This window comes from Panthera leo, chromosome B2 (assembly GCF_018350215.1).
Source record: "Panthera leo isolate Ple1 chromosome B2, P.leo_Ple1_pat1.1, whole genome shotgun sequence".
NCBI classification, from domain to species: Eukaryota; Metazoa; Chordata; class Mammalia; order Carnivora; family Felidae; genus Panthera; species Panthera leo.
In genome coordinates, this window is record NC_056683.1 from 56,224,703 (window position 1) to 56,241,090 (window position 16,388).

General features: G+C 38.7%; 1 long non-coding RNA gene across 1 annotated transcript; it reads left to right on the forward strand.

Annotated features, from left to right (window-relative positions):
* Positions 1 to 854: 854 nt before the first annotated feature.
* Positions 855 to 16,122, forward strand: LOC122219060. Its single transcript, XR_006202242.1, has 4 exons — positions 855 to 917; positions 2,318 to 2,479; positions 15,221 to 15,411; positions 16,052 to 16,122. It is a non-coding gene; the product is annotated as an uncharacterized LOC122219060 (long non-coding RNA).
* Positions 16,123 to 16,388: the final 266 nt, after the last annotated feature.

A 16,388-nucleotide genomic window follows, 5' to 3' on the forward strand; every position in this document is an offset into this window, starting at 1 on the left:
ACTACTGATGCCAGATACTGAGTGTGGAAGTTGGAGAGTGCTATCAAGTACTCATCCTCAACTTCTTTTTCCAGTACTTTCTGAAAGTGCAGTCAAGTCAGGTTTTCAAGGGTTGCTGGGTTCTGTCATCAGTTGGTGTTATTTCTGCAATCTTACATATACTATTCAGGGTTGACTTGAAGCAAGAGAGGGTATAGGTGTCCTCTTGCTTCTGGGAACAAGTTTTTCATCACTGAGAGTGGAAGTGCTCGCTGAAAGCAATAAAAGCTCATAAAAACAATGATGGGTTCATGCATTCTAATACATATACTAGGTTTTTACTTTGAAAACATACCACAATCTCTAAATAATTGGATTTCCCAGTCATGCTTTTGAATTAGGAATATGCAATTCTGGCAGGAGAGCATGAGTAAGGATTTTCCTTCTCTTAGTGTAGAAAGCATAGTATTGTTAAATTATTTCCACTGAAACTGTATATCCTTTCCACAATAGACACAAAACATGCTAAGACATTCAATTAGAAATAGTAGTTGAGAGATCTTAGCCTCATGAAAATTCCAGGTGTTTGGTATTGGACACTGAAATAGTGTTGAAAGAGATGATCTAGTACAGTAAGAGATGAGGAAAATAACTTGCTGAAGGATAAAATGTCCAACAGCCATTTTGTCCTTCAGGAGGAAGGTAACCATAAAAATTAATTATACTTTGGAGATCCAGGTGCATTAGATAACATATCTAATTAAACATTAAAACCAAAGCTTGCAACTATATTTAAAGCCTTGTAATGAAGGACCAATTGTCTCACTTCTTTCCCCTTTGCTTCTTAGCTCTGAAATTTAAGGTGTGCTCGGCTGGTTTGGGTTCTAAAAACACTGGAACTCTAAAATGAAGTCTGATGGATGACAATCTGTGTTGAGGTAAATTCTGCTACATATCTCTGATGTAGCCATTTATGGATCCTATATGGCTATAAGCTCTTATGGATATTCTGTTCTTCCTTGCAAAGTAGTCACTAGGTGTGACCATACACTTGTTTCAATAATGGTAACATCTTTAAATTTCCCTTATATACTTTGGTGGTTATAGTAAGAGGGGCATAATGTCCTGGGGTAAGTGCTAATGTTAACTTTGTAAAATAACACATTTGGAGGTAATTTCTCAAGTTTAAAAAAAAAGGAAGAATGTTAATACTGATGGATTTTATGAAGAAAAATTAAATAGATATTGTAATATCTAGTAATATCTTGTAATATCTAGTCTTAGTTCCCATTTATTTGAGAAACCAAGTAACTTAAAAATCAGAGACTGTTGAGTTTGGAAAATTAATATTGATATCAAATAAATAACACTGTTCTTTTATTCCAAATATATATCTCTTTTATTCCCATTTTTGCTATGTTATGAGTCTACTCTGGTAGATATTTTCTTATAAGCTATTTGCAAATATATATTCTAGGCTTGCTTTCTGCTGTATTTAAATGCATGATTGAATTATTTTATGAGTATACAATCACTTCCAAAACTTTTTATTATGCTAATTTAAGACATTACTTTCTATTTAAATTGTGTAATTTGATACCAAATAGTCCTTGTCTTCTGTTTATTGGAGAGGGGAACTAGTAAGGAATATAAGATAGAATCCAAACTGGGATATGGTGCTCGAGAAAAATTTGAAACATTTTTAAATGAAGGCACAAATTTCAATCCAGTTCACTATTTAAATGGCCTCATGAGCTTTGAAAGAGTCATCTCATATTAAGAGAGAGAAGAAGTACTATGGGAAGACTCTTGAATATGCAAATTAACCAGTATTAATTAGCTCCAGCAGCCATATATTTTAAGTTTAAGTGTTAGAACTTAGCTAAGGCAATAAGACCAAATCAGGTCTTAGTAATTTACATTTTTATAGTTCTTTCTAAAGCAATCCAGGATTGACTATTATTGCCAAGAGAGGGCATCAACTAGTATGTAAAATGCACTGCACTCTAGGCTATGCGTGTAAGTATGATCCCTCGTCGATTTCTGAAGATTTCTGCTTAAATGGGTAATATTTTAATAAGGCATACTCTTTTCTAAGTTGTTAAATGATGGTAAATAGGATCTGTGAAATCAAGTGACATTTAAGAGTGACGAGAGTATTTCATTTTCTTTGGAAAATGTTCATTTTCTCTAGCTGTTTTCATTTTTATCTTTGCTGTCCCCTTAAGGCACACCAGAGTATCCTTTAAATGCATTTTAAAATCAGCTCCAACATCAAAGCAAACAAGGAGCCAGGACTGAAACCAGCTTCAAATGGGTCTTCATATTTGTTTTTTAGCCATGTTGCTCAGAAGTTCTTAGTACGCCTCCCTCAGTCATCTCTGATGTCATGGTATCCTGTATGTAGAGTTTGAAGCCACTGAAAATAGTATTTTGCTCTTCACTTTGGCTATTTCAAGGATTTAGAGAGAACTTACTTGAAGAAATTCATTTCACAAAGGTAAAAAGTTCTGCCTCATTCAGTCCTACTGCATGACTGTACAATGTTTCATTTTCTTCTAGAGAATCCTGATGATTATACAGGGGCAATAATCAGCTATTACTTATCTCAAAAAGAGTGTTAAGAGGCTACACTGCTCTGTTCCAGACAGGCAATTTTCAGGAGTATAAGTTCCTTGTGGAGATTTCAAAGGATGGAGTTTTAAAAAGTGTATCTTGAAAAGGCTTATTTCATCTCACATTATTTTTTATCATACTTTAAAGCAGACTCCTTATATCCGAGGCCCCCATAAATGTGGGCTCATTTCTCATACATTCAGTCCAATTTATTGCTGATGGGATAAGGGTAAGCCAACGAGATTTCATAGAAGTGGGCTGCCAAGGATTAAAATTAGTCATCAAAACAGAACCACAATTGTAGAAGTGATATAGAAGAGGAATTAGCAATGAGCCATGACTTCCATGTATTACATTATGCAGATTGTGGATTATGCTAACAAAATTACCAGGTAATTTCTTCTCAACATGCACATTTGAAACATACAACAGAGAGACCTTTTCTACTCTTCAACCCACATTAGAGTTTTTCAGTGTCATATTACTCTTCTTTCCCAAGAAGGGATTTTTTTTTAATGGCTCAGATTACCATTGCATCTGGTTCTTTCCTAGTTAATATTGCTTTTATCCCTCTTACTGAGGTAGAACAGACTGTTGGAAACTTCCTAAGGGGTATTACAAAATTGGCAGAGCATTGAGAGAATATGAACCAGGAGGTCCATTAGGATGGTGAACTTGCAGGGAGTGAAGCTTTGCTTCTGCTTTGATACTAGGTAGGTGAAGGCATCATGTTCTAAATCCAGTCATAGTAAAAACTGTCGTTTATTGGCTATTCTAAAGCCAGTTGCAATATTCCATTCCCAATTGTTAGAATACACTAAGGGCACCTTGGTGGCTCAGCTGGTTAAGCACCTAAGTGTTGATTTCTGCTCAGGTGATGATTTCATAGTCATGAGATTCAGCCCTGCACTGTGCTAGGCCTGGAGCCTGCTTGGGATTCGCTCTCCATCCTCTTTACCCCTTCCCCACTTTTGCTTTTGCTGTCTCTCAAATAAATAAATAAATAAATGCACACATACACTGAATGGGAATGGGAAACTGAGATAGGAAAGAGAAGGCATCCAATAAAGACATTTTTGCTTTATTATAAAGAAAACATGTCTCATACTTCAGCATAATGAGAGGTAAATAAATAATCCAACCATGTCTCTTAAGAAGAAATGACCATTATTTAGTAAGAGGGACTCTGAGTACTAGTCTCAAAATTCAGTAATAGCTTTAAAATGTAAATACATATTCCTTTTTGGAATAAATGTCTGCCTATTTTTCTCCAAACCAGAGGTTTCTGTATAGGAGCAATCATTTTTTTTCCCCATAAACTAAGAAAGCCTTAAGAATTTTAATTATTAAACTCCTTTTTAAAAAGTTTGCCTGTAAATAGGGCAACATTATTTATTCTTCTAAAAGCAGGTGGAGATTTTCTAAAATAATAAAATGAGGAAGATAAGTCATCTTTTAGAATCCAGTTACTTCATTCATTTATGAACACAATGAGACAATTCCTATATATTTTCCTTTTGCTAGTATAAGAGTCTAAAACATAGATGTGTCTTTTTTAAAAAGCTCCTTTGAGTACCACACCCTCTCTCCAATATGATCGCTAGACTACTGGTTTGTGTCAAAAAAGTGAGCTGCTTCTCTTCACATTTTCTTTCAACCAGATTCAAATGTGATTTACTTGCATCATCTCTGACTTAGAACATAATTTCTGTTGCCAAAGTCTCTGTTAGGGGCACCTGGGTGACTCAGTCCATTAAATGTCTGACTCTTGATTTCAGCTCTGGTCATGATCTCAGGGTTTGTGGGTTTGAGCCCTGCATCTGGTGTCCATGCAGAGCCTGGCTAGGATTCTCTTTCTCCCTCTCTCTCTGCCCCTCCCCCCTTCATGCTCACACTCTCTTGCTCTCTCAAAACAAATAAACTTAAAAAAAAAAAAGACTCTCTGTTAACATAATACTTTGAAACTGACCTGTGGATTCTAACACCAACATTCTAAATAGAGGCTCTGAGAATGATCTTATTTAGTCTTCCATCACTTTCTGTCCATATTCTCTCTGTCCCGACCTGCTTCATTTCACTGGCTTGTAGTACTAGTATCAGAAGGCAGGTCACCTCAGTTGCCAAGTATACATTCAGCTAGAAGCTGGATATATTTTCTTATTTATGTATGGTACAAAGGAGGGAGAGGAGGTCTGATCTATGGAGGGCAGCTAGGTCTGTGACATTCAACAAAGAATCTTGAATGGCAAGTAAGGGTTCCTAATAGTTTTCCTCCTTCCATTCATGGACATTCCAAAAAAAATTCCTGTTGTATTTCCATTGCTTCCTCTCCACTTAGTCACATGACTGCTTTATAGTTTACCATTAGACTTAAAATTTGACAGCTGAAAAAACTCTCTTCTGGCCAATAATCACCTGAAAATTGTCAACTTTTGCTCCTTTCCCAACAAAGTCTTTACTGTTTATTTGCAAACTTTCTGCTATTTTGGTTTGGGTTCTTCTGGAGGTAGGTCTTGAGATAAGGATTTGAGTGCAAGTGACTTAGGTGGAAAGTGGAGGTAACACTAGCAGAGGAATGGGAAACTGGGATAGGAAGGAGAAGGCAGCCAATAAAACCTACATTACTAACTCAGCTAACACTGTGGCAGTAACTCAAAAACATAGGGAAATTCTGAGAAGTAGCATAGAACACATGTCTTGGGGTTGTTCATCCAAGGGGTGAAAGAACTGGCATATTTATACACCGATCCACCAGCAGGTGTTGATTGAGGAGGGCTAATCGAGGAACCAAGAGAAGTGTTAATTCTGGAATTCTTCAGCCTATTATGAACACATGGAGAGTGGCTTAGGTGAAAGACTGTGGCATTGGAAATTCTCCAGCGGACACTGAAGTGACTATGGCTCAAAGATGTGGGCAGAGCCCATAAAAGTTTTATATCTGCAACTGATATCACTCCTGTAACAGGGAGAAACTTAGTACATCTGGCTCCATATTGCCTCTGTTTGCCTTGCTGCTGTGACCTATAGCTTAGAAACTTCTATTTAGCCCTGCGCATGGGCATGTTACAGCTAAGCTTTGCAAGAACCACTCTTTATCCCAAAACTACCTCACCTGAGAACAGGAAGTAGATACAGAATGACTATGCTATGATTAGCATATGACTATGCTAAGATTTACAGAACAACCTGACCATATTCCTGTGTGCAAAGATCAACTGACCAGGAACAAAGAAATTATATGACCTTCCTCAGATCTAGAGATGTCAGTCATCTTTACACTCCAACACCCTTCCGCTGAAAAAAGAAGCTGGAATTTCATGCCAAGGGGAGATGGTTCTTTAGGACAATATTCCATTATCTCCTTGGATTACTGGCTTTCCGAAAAAAGTAGCTTTCCTTACCCCAACATCTTGCTCTTGACTTACTGGCTTCTGGCTTGTCCTGTGGCAAACAGAATGAGTTTGTACCTGGTCACAATTTTGGTGACCCATCCAGAATCAATAGCATGTGACCAGCCGCCAGCTGTCTCACCCCAGGATTCTTCCAGTAAGTCCTGAGGAGTTATGGGGTCGGGGCAGGGAAGCGGGACCGTTTTTCCTGGGGACTTGCTCTGTGACTTCCTGCAGCTGCTGGCTGACCCTGTGCTGGGTCCTGGGAGTAGACCTCTGAGAGTTCACTGAATTGAAAGCAGGATGAGTCACTCTGTGTGTTCAACTGGGAAGTTCCTCCCCATCCATTTGGACTTTTTCTTGGGGAGAAGCCACACTGTTTCCTTTTGTGTCAGGTACCCTGTTGGAGAGGGCAATAGTTGTTGGACTAGCCAGTTCATTTGAATTTGGTCTGTTTGTTGCTGCTGCTTTGGTAACTTTCGACAACACTGGCTGTGTTCGATTTGTTTCATAAAAGGCAGTTGTTTGCAAGTTGGAACCTTAATGTTGTCTCTATAAATATTAGTGACTCTTAGCTTTCTTCTTCCCATTTGGTTGCCACCAAATAGGGGGTTTTGGTTTGAGTCTCTTAGCTTGTCTAGGAAGCTGTTTGTTCCCGTGAAACTCCTACTTTTGGGGAGGAACAGGGCTCACAGAGGTACTCTGGGAATTATTTCATTATACTTTTGTTTTTTCTGTGTTCTTTCTGTGAACTTTTGCCTGGGAAGATAGGGAATATTCCTTTTATTCCCCCCAAAAAAGTCCTTTAGGAACTCTATTATGAATAAATGGTGCAGAGGGCTGATGAATAACAGAGAAAAGGCCTGTTTTGCAGGATGGATAGACAGAAGATGGAGATGGAAGAATGTTAGTCCAAACTTCGAACCCCTGCCAGCTTTGCCTCCACCAGCCCCTCCTGTTCCTGCACTGCCACTGGTACTGCCTATGCAACTGGTTTCTACACCGTGGGCGATGCCTCAGTGCCTTGGGCTCCTGCTCCTTCTACCCTTAGTATCAAGGAGCCAAAAGCACTCCCCCTTCTGAGCTTCAAACTGAAGTACCTCCCAAATCAGCATGAATCAACTCCCTTGGACTTAAACTGCTCACTTCAGATTTCCCCTCAGAAGCCCCACGTAAAATTGACACCGGGGAACAAACTGATTGCCTTTTTAGTGGCCACAGGTGCAACATTTTGATATTAAAGCTAATTCAAGATTGCTGGCTTAATTAAAATAGAGTTTTTAGAGTTATCAGCATTAAATATAAAGCTTATTCCTCCAAGGTTTACTAAAAGTCAAATAAGCTCATGTTGTCTCTATTGCAATTTGTCAGAGAAAATGACTTAAAGTGGTGGTTAATTTTGTCTCAGAAGGTTTTCATGCATAATTGTTAAGAGCAAGTAGGTTAAATAATTAAAAAGGTTTATAGGTAAACTTTGTTTTTTTTTTATTTTAAAAATCATTTTGTGTTAAGAAATTTATTATTTTTTTATTTTATTTTATTTTTTTTTTATTTTTTAATATATGAAATTTACTGTCAAATTGGTTTCCATACAACACCCAGTGCTCATCCCAAAAGGTGCCCTCCTCAATACCCATCACCCACCCTCCCCTCCCTCCCACCCTGCCCTCCCTCCCACCCCCCATCAACCCTCAGTTTGTTCTCAGTTTTTAACAGTCTCTTATGCTTTGGCTCTCTCCCACTCTAACCTCTTTTTTTTTTTTTTTTTCCTTCCCCTCCCCCATGGGTTTCTGTTATGTTTCTCAGGATCCACCTAAGAGTGGAACCATATGGTATCTGTCTTTCTCTGTATAGCTTATTTCACTTAGCATCACACTCTCCAGTTCCATCCATGTTGCTACAAAAGGCCATATTTCATTTTTTCTCATTGCCACGTAGTATTCCATTGTGTATATAAACCACAATTTCTTTATCCATTCATCAGTTGATGGACATTTAGGCTCTTTCCATAATTTGGCTATTGTTGAGAGTGCCGCTATAAACATTGGGGTACAGGTGCCCCTATGCATCAGTACTCCTGTATCCCTTGGATAAATTCCTAGCAGTGCTATTGCTGGGTCATAGGGTAGGTCTATTTTTAATTTTCTGAGGAACCTCCACACTGCTTTCCAGAGCGGCTGCACCAATTTGCATTCCCACCAACAGTGCAAGAGGGTTCCTGTTTCTCCACATCCTCTCCAGCATCTATAGTCTCCTGATTTCTTCATTTTGGCCACTCTGACTGGCGTGAGGTGGTATCTGAGTGTGGTTTTGATTTGTATTTCCCTGATAAGGAGCGACGTTGAACATCTTTTCATGTGCCTGTTGGCCATCCGGATGTCTTCTTTAGAGAAGTGTCTATTCATGTTTTCTGCCCATTTCTTCACTGGGTTATTTGTTTTTCGGGTGTGGAGTTTGATGAGCTCTTTATAGATTTTGGATACTAGCCCTTTGTCCGATGTGTCATTTGCAAATATCTTTTCCCATTCCGTTGGTTGCCTTTTAGTTTTGTTGGTTGTTTCCTTTGCTGTGCAGAAGCTTTTTATCTTCATAAGGTCCCAGTAATTCACTTTTGCTTTTAATTCCCTTGCCTTTGGGGATGTGCCGAGTAAGAGATTGCTACGGCTGAGGTCAGAGAGGTCTTTTCCTGCTTTCTCCTCTAAGGTTTTGATGGTTTCCTGTCTCACATTCAGGTCTTTTATCCATTTTGAGTTTATTTTTGTGAATGGTGTGAGAAAGTGGTCTAGTTTCAACCTTCTGCATGTTGCTGTCCAGTTCTCCCAGCACCATTTGTTAAAGAGACTGTCTTTTTTCCATTGGATGTTCTTTCCTGCTTTGTCAAAGATGAGTTGGCCATACGTTTGTGGGTCTAGTTCTGGGGTTTCTATTCTATTCCATTGGTCTATGTGTCTGTTTTTATGCCAATACCATGCTGTCTTGATGATGACAGCTTTGTAGTAGAGGCTAAAGTCTGGGATTGTGATGCCTCCTGCTTTGGTCTTCTTCTTCAAAATTACTTTGGCTATTCGGGGCCTTTTGTGGTTCCATATGAATTTTAGGATGAAATTTAGGATTGCTTGTTCTAGTTTCGAGAAGAATGCTGGTGCAATTTTGATTGGGATTGCATTGAATGTGTAGATAGCTTTGGGTAGTATTGACATTTTGACAATATTTATTCTTCCAATCCATGAGCAGGGAATGTCTTTCCATTTCTTTATATCTTCTTCAATTACCTGCATAAGCTTTCTATAGTTTTCAGCATACAGATCTTTTACATCTTTGGTTAGATTTATTCCTAGGTATTTTATGCTTCTTGGTGCAATTGTGAATGGGATCAGTTTCTTCATTTGTCTTTCTGTTGCTTCATTGTTAGTGTATAAGAATGCAACTGATTTCTGCACATTGATTTTATATCCTGCAACTTTGCTGAATTCATGTATCAGTTCTAGCAGACTTTTGGTGGAGTCTATCGGATTTTCCATGTATAATATCATGTCATCTGCAAAAAGCGAAAGCTTGACTTCATCTTTGCCAATTTTGATGCCTTTGATTTCCTTTTGTTGTCTGATTGCTGATGCTAGAACTTCCAGCACTATATTAAACAGCAGCGGTGACAGTGGGCATCCCTGTCGTGTTCCTGATCTCAGGGAAAAAGCTCTCAGTTTTTCCCCATTGAGGATGATGTTAGCTGTGGGCTTTTCATAAATGGCCTTTATGATCTTTAAGTATGTTCCTTCTATCCCGACTTTCTCAAGGGTTTTTATTAAGAAAGGGTGCTGGATTTTGTCAAAGGCCTTTTCTGCATCGATTGACAGGATCATATGGTTCTTCTCTTTTTTTTTGTTAATGTGATGTATCACGTTGATCGATTTGCGAATGTTGAACCAGCCCTGCATCCCAGGAATGAATCCCACTTGATCATGGTGAATAATTCTTTTTATATGCTGTTGAATTCGATTTGCTAGTATCTTATTAAGAAGTTTTGCATCCATATTCATCAGGGATATTGGCCTGTAGTTCTCTTTTTTTACTGGGTCTCTGTCTGGTTTAGGAATCAAAGTAATACTGGCTTCATAGAATGAGTCTGGAAGTTTTCCTTCCCTTTCTATTTCTTGGAATAGCTTGAGAAGGATAGGTATTATCTCTGCTTTAAATGTCTGGTAGAACTCCCCTGGGAAGCCATCTGGTCCTGGACTCTTATTTGTTGGGAGATTTTTGATAACCGATTCAATTTCTTCGCTGGTTATGGGTCTGTTCAAGCTTTCTATTTCCTCCTGATTGAGTTTTGGAAGAGTGTGGGTGTTTAGAAATTTGTCCATTTCTTCCAGGTTGTCCAATTTGCTGGCATATAATTTTTCATAGTATTCCCTGATAATTGTTTGTATCTCTGAGGGATTGGTTGTAATCATTCCATTTTCATTCATGATTTTATCTATTTGGGTCATCTCCCTTTTCTTTTTGAGAAGCCTGGCTAGAGGTTTGTCAATTTTGTTTATTTTTTCAAAAAACCAACTCTTGGTTTCGTTGATCTGCTCTACAGTTTTTTTAGATTCTATATTGTTTATTTCTGCTCTGATCTTTATTATTTCTCTTCTTCTGCTGGGTTTAGGCTGCCTTTGCTGTTCTGCTTCTATTTCCTTTAGGTGTGCTGTTAGATTTTGTATTTGGGATTTTTCTTGTTTCTTGAGATAGGCCTGGAATGCAATGTATTTTCCTCTCAGGACTGCCTTCGCTGCATCCCAAAGCGTTTGGATTGTTGTATTTTCATTTTCGTTTGTTTCCATATATGTTTTAATTTCTTCTCTAATTGCCTGGTTGACCCACTCATTCGTTAGTAGGGTGTTCTTTAACCTCCATGCTTTTGGAGGTTTTCCAGACTTTTTCCTGTGGTTGATTTCAAGCTTCATAGCATTGTGGTCTGAAAGTATGCATGGTATAATTTCAATTCTTGTAAACTTATGAAGGGCTGTTTTGTGACCCAGTATATGATCTATCTTGGAGAATGTTCCATGTGCACTCGAGAAGAAAGTATATTCTGTTGCTTTGGGATGCAGAGTTCTAAATATATCTGTCAAGTCCATCTGATCCAATGTATCATTCAGGGCCCTTGTTTCTTTATTGACTGTGTGTCTAGATGATCTATCCATTTCTGTAAGTGGGGTGTTAAAGTCCCCTGCAATGACCACATTCTTATCAATAAGGTTGCTTATGTTTATGAGTAATTGTTTTATATATCTGGGGGCTCGGGTATTTGGCGCATAGACATTTATAATAGTTAGCTCTTCCTGGTGGATAGACCCTGTGATTATTATATAATGCCCTTCTTCATCTCTTGTTACAGCCTTTAATTTAAAGTCTAGTTTGTCTGATATAAGTATGGCTACTCCAGCTTTCTTTTGGCTTCCAGGAGCATGATAGATAGTTCTCCATCCCCTCACTCTCAATCTAAAGGTGTCCTCAGATCTAAAATGAGTCTCTTGTAGACAGCAAATAGATGGGTCTTGTTTTTTTATCCATTCTGATACCCTACGTCTTTTAGTTGGCGCATTTAATCCATTTACATTCAGTGTTATTATAGAAAGATATGGGTTTAGAGTCATTGTGATGTCTGTATGTTTTATGCTTGTAGTGATGTCTCTGGTACTTTGTCTCACAGGATCCCCCTTAGGATCTCTTGTAGGGCTGGTTTCGTGGTGACAAATTCCTTCAGTTTTTGTTTGTTTGGGAAGACCTTTATCTCTCCTTCTATTCTAAATGACAGACTTGCTGGATAAAGGATTCTCGGCTGCATATTTTTTCTATTTAGCACACTGTAGATATCGTGCCAAGCCTTTCTGGCCTGCCAAGTTTCAAAGGAGAGATCAGTCACGAGTCTTATAGGTGTCCCTTTATATGTGAGGGCACGTTTATCCCTTGCTGCTTTCAGAATTTTCTCTTTATCCTTGTATTTTGCCAGTTTCACTATGATATGTCGTGCAGAAGATCGATTCAAGTTACGTCTGAAGGGAGTTCTCTGTGCCTCTTGGATTTCAATGCCTTTTTCCTTCCCCAGTTCAGGGAAGTTCTCAGCTATAATTTGTTCAAGTACCCCTTCAGCACCTTTCCCTCTCTCTTCCTCCTCTGGGATACCAATTATGCGTATATTATTTTTTTTTAGTGTATCACTTAGTTCTCTAATTTTCCCCTCATACTCCTGGATTTTTTTATCTCTCTTTCTTTCAGCTTCCTCTTTCTCCATAACTTTATCTTCTAGTTCACCTATTCTCTCCTCTGCCTCTTCAAGCCGAGCCATCGTGGATTCCATTTTGTTTTGCAATTCGTTTAAAGCGTTTTTCAACTCCTCGTGACTGTTCCTTAGTCCCTCGATCTTTGTGGCAAGAGATTCTCTGCTGTCCTGTATACTGTTTTCAAGCCCAGCGATTAATTTTATGACTATTATTCTAAATTCACTTTCTGTTATATTATTGAAATCCTTTTTGATCAGTTCATTAGCTGTTGTTATTTCCTGGAGATTCTTCTGAGGGGAATTCTTCCGTTTGGTCATTTTGGAGAGTCCCTTGCGTGGTGAGGACCTGCAGGGCACTTCCCCTGTGCTGTGGTGTATAACTGGAGTTAGTGGGCGGGGCCGCAGTCCGACCCGATGTCTGCCCCCAGCCCACTGCTGGGGCCACAGTCAGACTGGTGTGTGCCTTCTCTTCCCCTCTCCTAGGGGCGGGATTCACTGTGGGGTGGCGTGTCCCGTCTGGGCTACTTGCACACTGCCAGGCTTGTGTTGCTGGGGATCTGGCGTATTAGCTGGGGTGGGTAGGCAAGGTGCACGGGGGCTGGAGGGGCAGGCTTAGCTCGCTTCTCCTTAGGTGATCCGCTTCAGGAGGAGCCCTGTGGCAGCGGGAGGGAGTCAGATCCGCTGCCGGAGGTTTGGCTCCGCAGAAGCACAGAGTTGGGTGTTTGCGCGGAGCGAGCAAGTTCCCTGGCAGGAACTGGTTCCCTTTGGGATTTTGGCTGGGGGATGGGCGGGGGAGATGGCGCTGGCGCCTTTGTTCCCTGCCAAGCTGAGCTCTGCCGACCGGGGCTCAGCAGCTCTCCCTCCCTTTGTCCTCCAGCCTTCCCGCTTTCCGAGCAGAGCTGTTAACTTATGACCTCCCAGACGCTAAGTCGCGCTTGCTGTCGGAACACAGTCTGTCCGGCCCCTCTGCTTTTGCCAGCCAGACTCGGGGGCTCTGCTTGGCCGGCGAGCCGCCCCTCCGCCCCGGCTCCCTCCCGCCAGTCCGTGGAGCGCGCACCGCCTTGCCGCCCTTCCTACCCTCTTCCGTGGGCCTCTAGTCTGCGCTTGACTCCGGAGACTCCCTTCTGCTAATCCTCTGGCGGTTTTCTGGGTTCTTTAGGCAGGTGTAGGTGGAATCTAAGTGATCGGCAGGACGCGCTGTGAGCCCCGAGTCCTCCTACGCCGCCATCTTCCGGAACCTATAGGTAAACTTTAAAACAGTGTTCAAAATCTTTGGCAACCTAAAACTTTGAAGGTTGATAAATTGGGCTGAATTCATTGAATACCTAAGTCTTTTCCAAAAAAAAAAGAGAAAATACTGAAATATTAATACTAAAATTGGTTTGTGTGCCTTTGTCTTGTTACAAAGAAACTAAAAATACCTTGGTCTGTTAGTAAAACATGAATTATGTTTTGTTGGAAGTTGTACTATAAAAAACATGTTTCTAAATATTATGAAATATATTTATAAGTTTGCCAACCTAAAGAATTCTGGTATAAAAGTTCACAATTGGTTACTACTTAGTTTTCACTGGAGACTAAGGTTTCTTAAAAGTTTAAATTCTGAAAACATAATTAAGACTGTTAGAAATAATAAAGAAAACAAGATGTGTTTTTGGTTAAGAAAGGTATGAGGAATGAGAATACATTGTTGTTGAGGGGAAAAAAAATTTTTTTGTCCTGAAATGAGACTGGTTGTTTACAAAGGGAAAACATAGGACAAAATCTGAATGAAAAAGAAAGTTGTAGAAGATTTGGAAAAGAATTTTACACATGGTCAGGACTGAGATTGGAATAATGAATATACTTCAAAAGTAAACTGGTTTAATATTGGAATTTGGTTTTCTCTCTGTTAAACAAAGTTTTCTTAGATTGTTGGACTGCTCTTAATAAGAAATTACAAATAAGTTTTTTTTTCTTTATCATCCCGGGAAAACCAATGTTTCTGTTTTGTCTTCATCAAGACTTTAAACATTAAAAAATTTAAAACTTCTCAAAATTAAAGGAGCTAAATTTTGTTAACAACTATATAACCTTATGTAGAATATCTTCTTGCCACTTTGGTTAAATAGGAAAATTAAATATTAAGTTTTATAATAATTTATAATCAATCCTATTTATGTATGTGCCTTAGAACCTTCTGAGATTTTTAACAGAATTCCCCCAAATTAAAATTCTCAATGAAGTCTTTTTGATTAATTAGGTTTTTTGACTAAATAAACAAATGATGATAAGCCTTCTTAGGTTATATTGTGTAGGTGAATGCTTATATTCTGTTCCAGAAATTACAATTCTGTTCCAGAAATTATACAAAATTCCTAAAGTTTTAATATGTCCTGGTATAATGTGATCATATGTAATTCTTATTATTGAAATGTTGTGTGTCACAAAAATAACCAGATTTCCTTGTCAACTGCATTATAATGAGCCCTTATCAGATTTTTACCCATAGTCATTTATGAGTCTTTTGTCATTTACAGTTATTATTTCACTCTGATACTTTTGCAAATGTGTTTAGCTGCAAGGAGATTCATGAAAAGGACTTTTGACAAATACAGGTTTCTGCTATCTTTAAGATCATAAAACCGAACTAAGGATTTCAGGAACTAATGGAAAACCTGCATTCAAACAAAACAAAAATTAGTTACATGGAACTAAATAAGTTGAGAAAGATGATTATAGGTTTTATGACTTTTGTTTGAAACATTGCTGATTTTCTAATGTTTGCCCTTCCAGATTTAAGGAAACTTTTTCTTTCAAGCTATCTGTGACTTACAGAAATTTGATAAAATGTTCCTTTGTGCACAAAATGAAACATTTATCTTTTCTTTACCTGAACTCTCCAGAATTCAGAAAGTCTCAGTGAGTATTCTTTCTTTCATGGCAATTATAACTATTTGCATAAGTTAATAAGAATCTGTTCTTGTAACAGGACATCATTGAAAACATTGGTTATATTACCAGAACTTTGACTGGAATGCCATATTTGAGAGAGACATGCATAGACTCAGAGATGACCAGACAGCTTTAAGGAACTAAGATGGACTTTATGCAGCCAATGAAGCTCCTTGGAAAAAAATCAGCCCGATACCTTGCTTACAGAGTTCCCAGCAGCCTTACCAGGTGAGTAAAGAATGTCACTTCCTGGCAGGTCCAGGGACCTCAGGATATTTAGGGGACCTCGAGAAGAGAGGAATCCACCCAAATCTACAGGTATTGCAGGAAAATCTGATGGCAAATATTTGGCTTGCTTGTTGGCTTTAAACGGCTGTTAGAAGTCCAATCTGAAGTTCCTTGTAAAGAGTTCCTGCAAGGCAGATTTGAAAGAACCTATATGGTCAATCACTATTCTTGCTGCATTTATGTAAATAATTAGGTCAAATCTGTTAAAACTGGACTTATTTTGCAAACAAATTTGTCTTAATTTGGTTATCTCTGATCAAAATAATGGTGATTTCAGAGTGAAATTACGTTTCAGAAACACACCTTTGTGGATACTAGATTCTAGTTCTGATTGTCTTTAAGTATTGTTTGTTTATAAAACTAGTCTGGATCCTGAATTCCTGTTTTCCTCAATTATCTGATTAACTCTCCAAATTAAGTTTACAATTTTTTTCCCATTCTCTTCACTTGAAATCATTGAGAACTAAAACTGCCCTTTTTCCTAAAGCACTGAAAACTAAAGTTAGTCAATTGGAGGTAAACTTTAGAGAAACTGCCACAATAGCTCATACATAAACAATCTTCTTGCCTTTCGTACAAGCCATTCAAAAAGATCACCAGAGACATTTGAACTACAAACTAGAAAAATCTATCAGATTATTGCTGCCTGCCCTCACTCCATCTGTGGATGCTTTGAGCCCAAGATCTAAAAATCTTCTCACTGGCAACACTTGGGAATCAGGTACTAGGGTTTATAATTTGCTTCAACCATTAACCTGTGTTTTTCTACTATATCCATAGAAATGCAAAAAAAAAAAAAGGTCTTACTTCTAAGACCAATACCAAAAAGAGGCACTGAGAAATATTTCATAAGTCAGGGGCACCTGGGTGGCTCAGGCAGTTGAGTGCCTAACTTTAGCTTAGGTCATGATCTTGTG